Genomic DNA, 13,234 nt, shown 5'->3' with positions numbered 1-13,234 from the left:
ATTGGCATCTTGCAGGAAAGAAGAACAAATACCACGGTGACCAGTTCCGTTGGGTAAGTACCATATCCCTATTAGTGTAGTATTTTATTAGGTTTCTTCTCGGCATTTCATTAGAGTTTTGGTTCTTGTTTAGAAGAATAAGTACCATGGTGGCCAACAAAGTTCTTTTTGGGTAAGTATTGGGGTTTTTTCTCGGCATTTCATTAGAGCGAGGGTTATAATTCCTTAATCGTGGAATACAGAGAAGAAGTGCATGCATTGATTATTCCATTGATTGATAAATATAATATGGATGGGGTACAACACACGCACTCAATTTACCTCAATTGGGTGCCATCACCAGTCACAAGTGGGGAACAAGAAGTTTCACACCGTTGACCAAGCTTCCATATCCATATGATAATATGGCACAGTCTATATGCAAAGGGAAGTGATTTCTTCTCACTAAGAAAGCCAATAAATAGATCATGCCTAGAATAACTATGTTCAACTCTGTTTTGTCAGAAGTAGTGGACCCTTGTGCCTTACTCTTTGAAGACAAAAAGGACTTAAGAAATCAGTTTAGGGAAATTAAAATCTCAGCAAGCTTGATACATGAATATATAACTGGATGTGTTTCACTCTCGTATATGTCAATAAATAGATCATGCCTAGAATAACTATGTTCAACTCTGTTTTGTCAGAAGTAGTGGATCCTTGTGCCTTACTCTTTTAGGACAAAAAGGACTTAAGAAATCAGTTCAGGGAAATTAAAATCTCAACAAGCCTGAGACATGAATATATAACTGGCTGTGTTTCACTCTCATATACGTCAATAAATAGATCATGCCTAGCATAACTATGTTCAGCTTTGTTTTGTCAGAAGTAGTGGATCCTTGTGCTTACTCTTTGACGACAAAAAGGACTTAAGAAATCAGTTCAGGGAAATTAAAATCTCAGCAAGCCTGATACATGAATATATAACTGGATGTGTTTCACTCTCGTATATGTCAATAAATAGATCATGCCTAGCATAACTATGTTCAACTCTGTTTTGTCAAAAGTAGTGGATCCTTGTGCTTACTCTTTGAGGACAAAAAGGACTTAAGAAATCAGTTCAAGGAAATTAAAATCTCAGCAAGCCTGATACATGAATATATAACTGGATGTGTTTTACTCTCGTATACTTCAATAAATAGATCATGCCTAGCATAACTATGTTTAGCTCTGTTTTGTCAGAAGTAATGGATCCTTGTGCTTACTCTTTGAGAACAAAAAGGACTTAAGAATTCAGTTAAGGGAAATTAAAATCTCAGCAAGCCTGATACATGAATATATAACTGGATGTGTTTCACTCTCGTATACGTCAATAAATAGATCATTCCTAGCATAACTATGTTCAGCTCTGTTTTGTCAGAAGTAGTGGATCCTTGTGCTTACTCTTTGAGGACAAAAAGGACTTAAGAAATCAGTTCAGGGCAATTAAAATCTTAGCAAGCCTGATACATGAATATATAACTAGATGTGTTTCACTCTCGTATATGTTAATAAATAAACCATGCCTAACATAACTATGTTCAAATCTATTTTGTCAGAAGTAGTCGATCCTTGTGCCTTACTCTTTGAGGAAAACAAGGACTTAAGAAATCAGTTCAAGGAAATTAAAATCTCAGCAAGCCTGATAGATGAATATATAACTGGATGTGGTTCACTCTCATATACGTCAATAAATAGATCATTCCTAGCATAACTATGTTCAACTCTGTTTTGTCAGAAGTAGTGGATCCTTGTGCTTACTCTTTGAGGAAAAAAATACATAAGAAATTAGTTTAGGGAAATTAAAGTCTCAGCAAGCCTCATACATGAATATATAACTAAATCTGTTCTACTCTCATATACATCAATAAATAGATCATGCCTAGCATAACTATGTTTTGCTCTGTTTTATCAGAAGTAGTGTATGCTTGTGCTTACTCTTTGAGGACAAAAAGGACTTAAGAAATCAATTCAGGGAAAATAAAATCTCAGCAAGCCTGATACATGAATATATAACTGGATGTGTTTCACTCTCATATACATGTTTCCCAAAAACGAAATGTTTAGGGACAAAAAGTGTATTTGGTGAGGCTTTGCCCACAACTAAGAGGTAAGACTATATCCACGCATATTGGGGCTACCAAAAGATTTCAGGTAGGTAAGCAGTATGCTGATTCTCAGAGATGTACATCTGGGATGGTAACTTGCACCATATCCATGAATCATATCCATACTCACATTGAGGTCAACTGGGTACCTAGTTGATGTAGTGCAGCGATCTATGCATACACTGTTCATGGGAAGAACTTGTAAGGGATGTGTAAGGTATTATGTTTTTTCTGCGGTTAGTGTTGATCCTGTTATGGACAATTATAAACTTTTTAGCCTCCCTGTCTTAGGGACTACATATATGCATTGATATTAGTATGTTCTTGATGCAAGTTTCACATACAGGAAGGAAGGCCTATGGCATATTCCATTACTGGCAATGTGAGGAAGAACCACGAATCTGGCACATTAAAAACACCCAAGAGAACGATCCAATGTGTCAAGGGAACTCAATATTTAGACAATTACCCTATATGTGTCCTCCTTGGTACCTGATCTAGCAGAGGTTATATTTTACCAATCTACTTCCATAAGTCCAACAAAATAACTATTTTATACTTCATGACACTTGTGATTCAAAAGCTTAATATTAGTAGATGCAGAAAATCAATAGAGAATTTATAGGTGCATTATTTCTGCTTATATTGTATTGCAGATTTCTTATCTGCTGAATCATATTTAACCCGTACTCTTTATATCATGGTAGTTTTTATTTCTAAGGTAAGTTAGGTCTTCATGGCTGTGGAGATAACTTTCATATGTGGTCATCCTGCAATGTCACTCCTAAATATTGAAATAAAATAGTCTCAGTTAGACTTAATAGTAAATACTATGCTTAAAGCCACAATCCCTTGAAGAAATTTAGAACAAAACATGCAACAAGTTTTCAACATCATGGTAATGACTCATCATTGAATCACAATCATGCAGAGACATTTCACACATGCTAAAGGTTTCCCAATCAATATGTATATATATAATAAAATATAATGAATCAAGCATGATAGGGTGGAAAATACTAGCACAACTTAAATTTGGCCAATGTAAGGATTCCAATGCAATCCTTTAGCACAGGCTCACATTATTTCATGAATCCAAAGCAATGAACAACCCAAGCCCCAAAACTGACTCAGGAAAGTCAGTGCACAAATAAACACAAAAATACCCTCTTTATAATGCTAGTTCTCCATAGAACCTAAAACTAACAAGGCATATGCATCCAGTTCTCCTCCTAGATATAGGTACCAAATGTCCAAAACTCTAGAAGCACTTCCTGTGACCAATAGAGGGGCCAGACTCATCATATTTTGATTTGAAATCCACATCTGCAATACACATCACAAGTGCATATTTTTAGGTGAATCCAAAACTTTTTCCTTGATAAAATTAAGAAGCGATAAACCAGATACAATATGCAAAATGAAGCGACTGGCAATTGTAGTTGTATTACATACCTGCTGGAAAGTACTGAGAGAAGCCAAAATAGACCCTCCAATCCAAACACTGTATTTTCTTTCTGGAGGTCCCACCACCTTAATCTTCATGTTACTGGGAGCCAGTGAAGTAATTTCCTTACTCATTCGATCTGCAATCCCTGGAAACATTGTGGAACCGCCACTGAGCACAATATTCCCATACAAGTCTTTACGAATATCCACATCACACTTCATAATAGAATTGTAAGTAGTCTCATGGACTCCAACTGCTTCCATTCCTATTAAAGATGGATGGAACAACACTTTGGCACATCTGAACCGTTCTGCACCGATGGTGATTACCTGGCCATCAGGAAGCTCATAGCTCTTTTCCAGTGAAGAGCTAGATTTTGTAGTCTCCATCTCCTGTTCAAAATCTAGAGATACATAGGCTAATTTCTCCTTCATATCTCGGACAATCTCACGCTCTGCGGTGGTGGTGAAGGTATGCCCATGTTCTATAAGAATCTTCATCAATGCATCCGTCAGATCATGCCCAACAAGGTCCAGTTTGAGTATTACATGAGGCAAAGTGTATCCCTCATAAATTGGGACAGTGTGTGACACCATTACAAGAATCAAGCACAAATATTGCAAAGGAAATGCCGTAAGGAATAAATTCGTAAAAATTAGTAAACAAAATGTCATTCAGAGTTAGAATGAATTGTTCTTTTGCATGAAAACAAATTATGACTTGGACCAATCATATTGAAAGAATACATCACAAAAATCAACATGTAATAAGACTCTGGTCTCTTAGTGCAGTGGTGCATTTGGAGGGTTAGTGCAGTGATGCATTTGGGGGGTTTGTGCTATTTTAACAGGAGCAAATTGTTTAATGCGACTCATTGAGTTGGATTGCAACATTTTTTTGCATGAAGCAAGTTGTGACAATGTTACGAGTGGTAAAAAAAAATAAAAATCATGGAGTTTAGGATTTATCATAATTAATGTTTCAAAAAACTTCAGATATAAAAAACATTTAGGCATTGGAGCAAATTGTTTACTCTGACTCGTTGAGTTGGATTGCAACATTGTTGTTGCATGAAGAAAGTTGTAACAATGTTAAGAGTGGTAAAAAAAAAAAATTCTTTGAGTGCAAGATTTATCATAATTAATGTTTCAGAAAGATTTAGATATAGAAAACACTTAGGCTTGGAAACACACAATATGAGAAGAAAAATCACAGAGATTCAGCTACTTTGACCTCTTGGGCAACTATATCTTCTAGCTCTATAGTACAAAGTGTTTCTATGCATTCAGCATGACAGGTATCAGCTTATGTTCCACGCACCAATTTTAATTCATTTCATATTTGAGGACATCTTTTTCAATTTTCAAAAAAAATTTCAAAAGTTCAACATTGTGTGTATTACTGTAATCTGCATTGTGTCTATTACTGTAATCTCACCTTTCAGAAGTGCTTAGGATTCTCAGTCAGAATGTATTTTTTTAATACTTACAAGTACCTGGATGTACAATTCTCCTCAGTCTCTTAGAGATCAGTCAGATTGTATAAGAGCAAGTTTTGTAGTTTTTTGATACCTACATATAGATGGATGTACACTTCTTCCAGCATAAGAGACCAAAAGGCAGCTACAACAATATTGAATAACAAAAGAGTAAATATTTCTGTGTGAAAAAATATAGAAAACACTTAGGCAGTGGATCCTCGAAGATTATTACCCTCTAAAAATCTTTTATACAAATGAACAGGCCCATGTGAATTGTTGGGAGTGATAATATTGTTGGGTTGTAGGATTTACTTGGATTAGCATTTTCAAAACCTTGGCCAATTAGAAAAATCAAGATGTTCTCAACAAGTTGATGCTAATGGAGTAGTATTGGGAGTGAATAAGTGTAGGGAATGGTAAAATTTTGAAAACTTTAGGATTATGGCAATCCACGGGCCCACATGAATCATCAAGAGTGGTAACTTGTTTTTGAAAATTGTTATATTACAACGGTAAGTTGGCATTGACTTGTAGGATTATAAAGGAGGTAGTTGCCTGTTCTTTTTTTTTTTTGTAGGAAAGAAAAAACCAATGGGCCTTTGTATTAAAAATATAAAGACTCTTTACAAATGACATTAATATTCAGCATATCTAGTGTCTTTAACTGTAACACAAAAATAAACATATATTCCATTTTTGTAACAAAATACGTATGGATTGGTCACAAAGTTATTGTTGCATGAATTGAATGGTGACTTGAGAATGACCTCATTTCAATAGGTCCATGTGAATCAAGTGCCAAGAGTGGTGAGTTCTATGTTGGTAGTAACTTTTACAGTTATAACATACTTATGAATTGTTCTGTTACATGAAAACAAATTATGACTTGGACCAATCATATTGAAAAAATACCTCACAAAAATCAACATGTAATAAGACTCTGGCCTCTTAGTGCCGTGATGCATTTGGAGGGTTTGTGCTATTTCAACGGGAGAAAATTGTTTAATGTGACTTGTTGAGTTGGATTGCAACATTGTTGTTGCATGAAGCTCATTGAGTTGGATTGCAACATTGTTGTTGCATGAAGCAAGTTGTGACAATGTTAGAAGTGGTAAATAAAATTAAATTTCATGGAGTGCAGGATTTATCATAATTAATGTTTCAAAAAACTTTAGATATAAAAAACATTTAGGCATTGGAACAAATTGTTTAATGTGACTCGTTGAGTTCGATTGCAACATTGTTGTTGCATGAAGCAAGTTGTGACAATGTTAAGAGTCATAAAAAAATCGTTGAGTTGGATTGCAACATTGTTGTTGCATGAAGCAAGTTGTGACAATGTTAAGAGTCATAAAAAAAAAATCGTTGAGTTGGATTGCAACATTGTTGTTGCATGAAGCAAGTTGTGACAATGTTAAGATTGGTAAAAAAAAAAAAAAATCGTTGAGTGCAAGATTTATCATAATTAACGTTTTAGAAAGATTTAGATATAGAAAACACTTAGGCTTGGAAACACAGAGTAGGAGAAGCAAAATCACACAGATTCAGCTACTCTGACCTCTTGGGCAAATACATCTTCCAGATCTACAGTACAAAGTGTTTCTATGCATTCAGCATCACAGGTATCAGCTTATGTTCCAGGCATCAATTTTAATTCATTTCAAATTTGAGGACATCTTTTTCAATTTTCAAAATCTTTTTGAAAAGTTCAGCATTGTGTCTATTACTATAATCTCCATTGTGTCTATTACTGTAATCTCAGCTTTCAAAGGTGCTTAGGATTCTCAGTCAGAATATATTTTTTTTAATACCTACAAGTAGCTGGATGTACAACTCTCCTCAATCTCTTAGAGATCATTCAGATTGTACACAGTGATTACAAACAAGTTCTGCAGTTTTTTGATACCTACAAATAGATGGATTTACTGTTCTTCCAGCATAAGAGACCAAAAGGCAGCTACAACAAAGTTGAATAACAAAAGAGAAAATATTTATGTGTGAAAAAATATAGAACACTTAGGTAGTGGATCCTCGAAGATTATTACCCTCTAAAAATATTTTACACCAATGAACAACTGATGTGAATTGTTGGGAGTGATAATATTGTTGGGTTGCAGAATTTACTTGGATTAGCATTTTCAAAAGTCTATGGAGAGCTATAATTCTCCAAAAATACATTTCTCATGCATCGATATTGGATTGTATAAGGTCCCCATGGAAATCTATCAAGAATGTTTGAAGTCAGTGGAAAGCTTGGGTGCTAGGTTTTGCTGCGAATGGATATTTTCTAACTGAGTAAGTTGGTAACAAGGAAAATGGGAGGATAGGATCTAGATCCTATTATGGGGTGTGGAGATCAAAATTTCTTAAATCAAATCTGAAAAACCATGTTCATGAAAATGGATTTATACACTTCATCAGGTTGTAGACCATTGACAACAAATGTATGGCAACGGGAATTGAAATCAACCCCATATTTGGGCATAGATGCGGCCCAGTCTAAAAATTGGTGAATGTCTCTGAATGAGATGAAAAGAATTTATGTTAGAATTTGAGATGAAGAGGACTCTCTGATGTGTGCAAATAATAAGGCTACAAGAATATATAAATAAAAAATGGGATATGAAGCTTTAATTGATCCAATTGGTCTAAATGATATGTGGTCGTGGTCTATAAATCTGGAAAATAAAACTGGAAAATAGAGGACCCATAGAAAACAATAATTTTTATCTATCTAGCACTTACGTAAAAGGTCCTAACTTGGGACAGTTCAGAGAAAAGAGGGAGACAAGGCCTCAGTAATTGTATGTCATGTACAAGGGAAACAAAATCTATTCCTCATTTATTCATCTACTACTCATATGGTCCACATTTGTGGAAACATATCAAGAAATTGACTACAATAAATATCTGGAGGGGATTCACAATGGAAGAATGTCTTCAAGACTTGTATCCAGAGAAGGATCTAAGAGAATATAGAGCAATTCCATGTTTAACCTTATAGGGTATATCATTGTCAAGAAATGCTCAAATTTTTTAAAGAACCCAAATTCCTACTTTCCAGATATACAATAAGCTCTGTGGACTTTATCTAGGATGCAAAGTGTCTACGAAAGTCAAACATCATTGATAGTCCAAAAGCCAAGACCCACATGATATGAACGGTGAAGATGGAATTCCGAGTAGTATCTCCAAGGATCACTTCATCAAGTACAAGGCTTGCCTGGGCACTCGAACAAACAATTTTGCAGAATTGAAGGCTCTTCACATATTATTAAAGCTATAATGGATATCATGAGGTTGCAAATATTCAGGGATTCTTCTTTGGTCATAAAATGGATGAATTATGAGATACATATTCATTGTTAATTGGATGATTTGGCGAGGCAAATAAAGAAGGCTGCATTCAGGTTTATCTCTTTCACAAATGTTTCTCATTATTATAACATGCTAGTAGATGCACACTACCAAAACAAGCAGAATGGGTTCAAGCTGGATTTAGTTTGCCAGAAGAATAAAAAAGGTAACTTGACACAAACAGGTACATCTATTTTTAGCAGAATATCTATTTCCTGAAACCATATATATATATATGGTCCTTTGTGGTTTTTGAGAAGTCATATGAATTCATATTTTTGTACAAGCTGACACTTGAAAGTATCAATTCTCAGGACTCTAGAATGAGAAAATATTCTGTTTTTACATATGGATTTTTTTTTGAGAAAATATTCAAAGAAATATATGAGAGAAACTCAAATCCCAGTGTTCCATGTTAGGTGACTTAGGTCGAAATACATTGAGACAAAAACCTTGGCCAATTAGAAAAATCAAGATGTTCTCAACAAGCTGATGCGAATGGAGTATTATTGTGAGTGAATAAGTGTAGGGAATGGTAAAATTTTGAAAACTTTAGGATTATGGCAATCCACGGGCCCACATGAATCATAAAGAGTGGTAACTTGTTTTTGAAAATTGTTATACTATAACAATAAGTTGGCATTGAATTGTAGGATTATAAAGAAGGTAGTTGCTTGTTCTTTTTTGTTTTACCTCATTGGAGGTAAGAATTACGTTCTGTTCCAGAGTTGTCAGCTCGCTCCCTATAAAATAAAATAAAAATCTTATTGTTGCTTCAGCGTGTCCTTATGTTTTCTTTTTATCTCAATTGTCTTCTCTCTGGCACCTGCCTATACAAAATTCATTTCCAGCGTTAGCTCAATGGATAGAATATAGACCCCCCATGGAACTTGAATGCTTTGGGTGCCATAAATGAAACCCAAAAACTGCTGAAGTTTTTCTGAATGAATAATACTCCTTGAGTTAGTGCAACTTATAACTCTTAGAAGGATCAATTCAACACAATTATCTGTGGAAATGGACATAAGAGATCCAAAATTAAGGGCTAAAAAGGGATGGAATAATAAAAAAGTGTACTAGTGGTTCGTCCACTTGCATACACAGAAAGTATTGCTTGGATTGAAGTGTATATTTGCAGCTCTTTCATGTTTGTTAATTATTAAAGTTGCTACTCAATCCAGTCTCTGTAGGACAAGTTGTGGTGGCTTACCCATCCAATATCCTTTTCGCGTTGATGATGGGTGTGGGAGTCTTGAAAATAGATCATTGCTTGTGTGCACCATAAGGACACCCACAGGGAGATATATTTTGAATAACATCACTCCTTGGAAAAATCACAGATAGTGTATGGAAATTGTCACACAGAATAAGCCATGATGTTGTCGAGAATAACATGTTGTTAAAAATTAAGTACCTTATTCTTCAAATGATCAATGTATTATCCAAAGTTATATTGTTCTAGAATCTATTAGTTCCGACGATGTTTAAAGTACTCTTCATTGTGATTGTCTTTTTATTTCTGGTGTTAATAATAGTTTGTATCTTATACCAGGAAGGTCAGACTTTTATAACTTTCTAGGTCTGGTTTTTATCTCAAGCCTTTTAAGAGTCTTTTCATTAGTTTAAAAAATATGTTGTAATGTTGTTGTAGAGTCCTCTGTTACCAGAAAGTTGATCGATAGACTGGTTTTTGGTTCTGTTCACCAAATCACTCTGCACTTACACTCAGCCTGTATAAGAAGTTGCATGTTTTTTTTTTTTTTTTTTTTTTTTTTTTAATTATTTATTTATTTATTTTATTTTATTTTTTTATATTGAGAACATATTGAGAACTTAAATGATATCTACTTAAAACTTGAGAGTCAATATTATGTTTGGTGGTTCAATAAATCCCTGTAATTTTCATTCAACCAGTTTTCATAACTTTATTTGATTCACAATTTTTGAAACTTTTCTGACAACTTAAGGAGTCTGGGAAACTATTTGCAGGGTTAGAAATACTAGCTTTCCCATGCAATCAGTTTGGTGGACAAGAACGAGGTGATAATGCTCAAATTGCAGAAGTGGCCTACACTCGCTTTAAAGCAGAGTTTCCCATATTCAACAAGGTCTTCATCTTCTGATCTTTATACCATCTTGGATTTCTTCTCTCTTTATGCTAGAGGATTCATTTAAAGTTTAAACTTAACCAGTCCATCTGGTTGCTTCATTGGATCCTTGGTGTTAAGTAGAAATTTTGTGATGTAGGTAAAAATTAATGGTAGCAATGCAACGCCTTTCTAAAAGTTCTTGAAGTCAAGCAAAGGTGGCCTTTTTGGTGATGGAATAAAGTGGAACTTCTCTAAGTTTCTGGTGGACAAAGATGGGAATGTTGTAGAACGATATGCACCCACTACGTCTCCATTGAGTATCAAAATCTTGGAAAAACTCTCTTTGTTAGTTCCATGTATCATATATGAAGATCCTTGCTATCACTAGCTCACTATATAATTACTTTGGTGCAAACTTGTTTTTGTGTGCACCAATGACACCAAACTTGAACTAAGGACACCCATAGGGAGATATCTTGTGAAGGACATCACTAATTGGAAAAAGCAAAGAGGTTGTATGCAAATTGGCACACAAAATAAGCCAAAATAACCCGCTGTTAAAAATTAAGTACCTATTCTTCAAATCGATCTCTTCTTTACATTGATGATGCAATAAACCATGACCTCCAGGGTGATATAAGGCCTATGTTGCATCATATACAAATGCATAATAGCATCATATTTTAATTTGTATCGACCTTTCCAGTCATAAGGCCTATGTTGCATCATCTACAAATGCAGAATAGCATCAGATTTGAATTTGTATTGACCTTGCGAGTAATATGCATGACATTGTATTGACCTTGCGAGTAATATGCATGACATTGTAGTAAAGTTTTTTTTTACTTCGGTCACCAATAATCCCCACTAGAACACAACCCATCCTTGAAATGATACAGTTGGCATCTCTCACAATAATTTCTCATCCAACAATTTTGGAAATTAGCTTGGTAGCAGTGTGGCAATCTTCAACATACATGCCCATTTTTATATTAGGGTACATTAGGCCAGATTCACTTCATGGAAAGTTAATTTCACCATATCACTCTACAATTACACTCAGCTTGTATAAGAAGTCGCATGTTTTTTTATATTGAGAACATATTGAGAACTTAAATGATATCTACTTAAAACTTGAGAATCAATATTATGTTGGGTGGTTCAATAAATCCCTTTAATTTTCATTCAACCAGTTTTCAGAACTTTATTTGATTCATAGCTTTTGAAACTTTTCTAACCACTTAAGGAGTCCGGGAAACTATTTGAAGAGTTTCAATGCTTCAACACTGTACTCATTCTTGGTACACATACCAATCATCCCGTCTATAGTAAAACATCTCTCTCAACCATTTTATCAAATATATGACATGTATTATCTATTCTTCCAAACTTGGAATAGAAGTTCAAAAGCTCAGTCCCACTTCAAATAACATACGAATGAATCTCAGATTTGATTAGGGTGAATATTTTTGAACTTATATTTAAGTTTTATTGGAATTATTTTAAGTTTTATTGGAATTATTTTAAAGCTGAAGATGTTAGTTATTAGTAGAATATACTTGTTTAAACTGTTACAATTCTTTTGAAGTTATATTTTTGTTTTACTGGAATATTCTAAAGATGCTACTTATTACAAGAATATACCTCGGATTTGATTAGGGTGGATATTTTTGAATTTAGATTTAAGTTTAATGGAATTATTTTAAAGCTGAAGATATTAGTTATTACTATAATATACTTGTTTAAATTGTTACAATATTGGACCTAGGTCGCGAAGATAATGACATTTATCTTAATAATCCATACTACATATCAATAACTAAATACATGTTATCAATCATTATACTCACTAAAATTATATTTATAATTAAATTCAACAACTTAAAATTAAAATTTTCTAAATTTCTAATCAAATTTTAAATCTTTCAAAACTCTACCCAAAAAATTGCAAAATTTTACAATATTGTATCAAAAATTACAAAATCTATCTTACATTGACAATTTTGAAATTTTGTTTTTTAACAAATAAATTTCTCTATATTATGTTTATTTATTATGGTATTGAGATGAATCTTCTAATATATAAATTATTGTTGAAATATTTATTATTTTGTTTTTTAACAAATAATTTTTTCTATATTATGTTTATTTATTAGGGTATTTAGATTAATTTTCTAATATAGAAATTACTGTTCAAATATTTATTATTAGAAATTATTGTTGAAATATTTATTTTTAAAAATAAACCTAACAACTTAAAACCACTTGCATGTCAAGCTCAATTCCATAATAAAAACTTAGATTATATGTTAATTTAAATTTCAATTCCTTAATGAAAACTTAGATTATATGTCAATTTCAATTCCACAATTGACAATTCCATAATAATAGCTTAGATTATTACTTGCATGTCAATTTCAATTCCATAATAAAAACTTATATTATATGTTAATTTCAATTTCAATTCCATAATGAAAACTTAGATTATATTTCAATTTCAATTTCACAATTGACAATTCCATAATAATAGCTTAGACTATATGTCAATTTCAATTCCGCAATAAGAGCTTAGCTTAAAAGTCAATTTCAATTCCACAAACAATTCAAAAAATTGCCTCAAGAGCTAGGTGATAAGAGCTTAGCTTAAAAGTCAATTTCAATTCCACAAACAATTCAAAAAATTGCCTCAAGAGCTAGGTGATAAGAGCTTAGCTTAAAAGTCAATTTCAATTTC

The 13,234-nt window shown here is 33.3% G+C and overlaps 1 pseudogene; it reads right to left on the bottom strand.

Moving 5' to 3' along the window:
- Positions 1 to 3,384: 3,384 nt before the first annotated feature.
- LOC149172044 (actin-7 pseudogene) lies at positions 3,385 to 9,557 on the bottom strand (annotated as a pseudogene).
- Positions 9,558 to 13,234: the final 3,677 nt, after the last annotated feature.

The sequence above is a fragment of the Pinus tabuliformis genome, chromosome 4_2, assembly GCF_031772625.1.
Source record: "Pinus tabuliformis cultivar Carrire ecotype Pingquan chromosome 4_2, CPIR1, whole genome shotgun sequence".
NCBI classification, from domain to species: domain Eukaryota; kingdom Viridiplantae; phylum Streptophyta; class Pinopsida; order Pinales; family Pinaceae; genus Pinus; species Pinus tabuliformis.
This window is presented reverse-complemented; position numbering and strand designations above follow the sequence as displayed.